Consider the following 3948-nt stretch of genomic DNA (forward strand, 5'->3'; position numbering starts at 1 on the left):
GTGCCCGTCCAGTGAGTGCTCCGGCTCCACCTGAGGAACCGAGGAGCGACGGATTAATGGTTCCTATCTGGTCTCTCATCATACCAGCCACCCACCATCACAAGAGTTATTGAAAGAGATATATTGCTAACAGAAAGGAAATAATTAGGGCTGTCAAAGTTAATGCTTTAACTTTGGAGATTAATTTAAATTATTATTAAAGCATTCAAATAAATTAATCTAGATGAATCTATGGAGTGTACTTGCAATGGGCCTGGTCGACTACAAGATACACTACTACACGACCAAGGTACCCATGTACATGTCAAAATACTTCCCAAAGGTCAGTGAATACCACGATCACAACACCAGAGGGAGCTCCACAAATCATGTTAAACCCAGATTCGGCTCAAACAAGGGACTAAACATGTTTCGCAATTATGCCATATCAATGTGGAACGCCCTACCCAAAGCTGTGTAAAGGAATGTGAATCACTACCCACTTTCAAAACCACTCTCAAAGAACACCTACGGGAGACTGCAATTCGAAACTGGCCCCTGTAAATGTCCTAACCCAACCCCCTCCAATGTACAGTAAATTACCTAGTATGGTTTTGTCAATATTCCAATGTACAGTTTTGCTTGTACAGTTGTACAGTGTCCCCCCCCCCCCACCCCTTGAATCTAAATATACTTTCTCTGTGTTGATTTTACACTAATTCCATGATTTTACTCAAGTAAATATCTGTTACAAGCTTCGGTCTTAAGTAGAAAAATGCTATTTTTAATCTAGATTAATCTAGATTAATTACAGAAAATTGTGAGATTAATTAGAAAAAAAAAATGTAATCTATTGACAGCACTAGAAAAAAATACATGTATAATATTTACATTTATATTTAGTAATTTAGCTGAACGCTTTTATCCAAAGCGACCTACAAGTTCTGTACGACAGGTCATCAGGAAGGGCACGACTCTTATCAGCTTTGACATTACACACACTTCTGCAGTCCCTCCCGCCGTCTCTCTCTCTCTCTCTCTCTCTCTCTCTCTCTCTCTCTCTCTCTCTCTCTCTCTCTCTCTCTCTCTCTTTCTCTATCTATCTATCTCTCTCTCTCTCTCTCTCTCTCTCTCTATCTCTCTCCCTCTCTCTCTCCCTCCCTCTCCTCGCTGGTTCTCTGCCTGTCAAACCCTGTTTGAGGAAGTGTCGGGTTACACTATGCCTACGTCCCCGACACACACGCAGTCAAGTTTGTGTATGTGTGTGTCCCCGACGAGGGAGAGAGATGGCGCACACACATTACACACACTTCTGCAGTCCCTCCCGCCGTCCCTCTCTCTCTCTCTCTCTCTATCTCTCTCTCTCTCTCTCTCTCTCTCTCTCTCTCTCTCTCTCTCTCTCCCTCTCGCTCGTTCTCTGCCTGTGAAAACCCTGTTTGAGGAAGTGTCGGGTTACACTGCACTACAACCATAGAGGGGGCGTTACTGCAGATCAATGCTATGTCGACGTCACAGAAACCGTCAAATCAGAACAGTTTAGGTGAGTGAGAGAAGATCTCGTGAACTCGAGACTAGACTGATGAGTCAATATGGTAATTAGAGACACAGACCCATTGATACTAACCTGTATTACTATAAAACCATGCTAAACACAGAAAAAAGGCATTTATAATGCATGTCCCCTTTAAATCAACTTTCCAGCCCCCTGTCAACTGTCAAATGATGTCAACTGTCAACCTGAATTAACATTCAGTATTCAATATTGTCTGATTCAATATTAACATTCAGTATTCAAGTAGAACAGCTAGCTAGCCGTTGTGGACACTCACCTTTCCACAGCTAAACGGTCGGCAAGGCACCTTGGTCTAGAAATGCAGGTTTCAATCTGTGTGTTGTAGGATAGACAGTCTATCTATCCTGTCTCAAGATGCACAATGAGATCTTGAGAGAATTGTTGAATATATATATTTATAAATTAGTGTTCTATATAATTATATTAAACAATGTGTCTATTATGACATCATACTGTGACATCACAAATGTTCTAGAATGTTCTATTATGACATCATACTGTGACATCACAAATGTTCTAGAATGTGCTATTATGACATCATACTGTGACATCACAACGGAACATGTTTGAGTCCCATTTGAATAATATAAATAATATGTTTGGTAAGGCTGTCCCCGAAGCCTGTTTTTGGGATTCAAACTTCGCCAGGGTTCTTCGAACGGACGTTCGAACCTTCGTTTTTAATAAAAAAAATTAAATAAAAATTAAATAATTTTATAATTTGATAAATTTGACTAAATCCTCAATTTGAATAAAGTGATTCAAACTTCGTCAGGGTTTTTCGAACTGACGTTCGAACCTTCGTTTTTAATTAAAAAATTCAAATTAAAAAAATTCTCTTTTTATATATATATATATATTTTTTTCTCAAACTAAATCCTCAATTTGAATAAAGTGATTAATCTGATTAAATGAGTATTTTTTCTTTTATTATTTTGTTAGTGATGTAATCAAAAATAACACTTGGAACAAAAGAAAACGATAATATACGATTGGTAAACACCAAAACACGAAAGTCTTTCTCTGGTCTGCATCCCCTTAACAATTGTGTGTATTGAGCCCTACTGTATTGTAGTCATTCTGCAATCTGTTAATAAAGTTTTGAATCAATCAATTCAATCAATCAATCAGACTGCTAACATTGGTTTCACCACCAGATGGCAACGCAGTCACTTTTGAGCGACCCCTTCCTCCTCCCTCGTAATGTAAACGCACACAGAATTTCACCATGACCCTGAGGCAGAAGAAGACTTTAACCTTTGGCCAATGTCTGGATGTACAACCCCCACCTGGAACACCAGCTCCAACTACAACTTAGAAACAACATGTATGTACGTCTGTATTGTACCCATTCTGCAATCTGTTAATAAAATGTTCAATCAATCAACCAATCAATCAATCAAACGCATATAGGAGCTTTTATCCAAAGCACTTTACAATTTGTTCCTCACATTTTGAATGAATGAATGAAAACTTTATTTAACAGATTGCAGAATGGCTACAATACAGTACGGCTCAATACACACAAGATGCAGACCAGAGAAAGACTTTCGTTTACATCAGGGTCCCCCATTTTCAATTCATAGTGACATTTATGACACACACAACATACATCATGACATTTATGACATAGTGACATACATGACATACCGGTATATAGTACTGTTACATTTTAAAAGTGGATAAAAAAAAAAGAATAGGATAGAATAGAATAGTCTTTATTGTCATTATACTGCGTACAACTCACATCCACTCACACATTCACACACCGACGGCAGAGGCGACCATGCAAGGTGCCGACCTGCTCATCGGGAGCGATTAGGGGTTAAGTGTCTTGCTCAAGGAAGCGGGAATCGAACCTTGAACCTCCAGATTACCAGACGACTGCTCTACCTCCCGACCCACTGTCACCCCCAATATAACCCCCATATTATGTATTATACCTAAACATTTCTAGAAAAGTGTCTTACCAGCACAGTCCTGTGCCACCCTCTCTCATTGGTTCTTCTCTTGAAGGCACTGGCATGAGTCTGTGGAACATCTCACCTCCGCCATGCTTTTGTTCCGAACATCAAACCACGTATATCTTGTGAGTTCTTTGTGATGAACATCATGTTGGGATCACATTTGTATCCCCAGCCAGACGGCAAGGAAGACAAACTGGGAGCGGCTTAATTGTTTCCTGGGGGGGGGAAACGGCGATGGGTTTTTAATGCCACTTTAGCTGCTGGCTGTTTGATCTTCAAGGCTAATTAATCCACAGCAAAGGCAGAAACCCATGTTGTCACCTCACCGAGCAATCACCCACCCCCACCTCTCACTGTACAGTACACACGTGCGCGCGCACACACACGCACGCACACGCATGCACGCACGCACACACACACACACACACA

The sequence above is a fragment of the Notolepis coatsorum genome (assembly GCF_963971535.1).
Source record: "Notolepis coatsorum genome assembly, chromosome: 4".
In the NCBI taxonomy this organism is placed as follows: Eukaryota; Metazoa; Chordata; class Actinopteri; order Aulopiformes; family Paralepididae; genus Notolepis; species Notolepis coatsorum.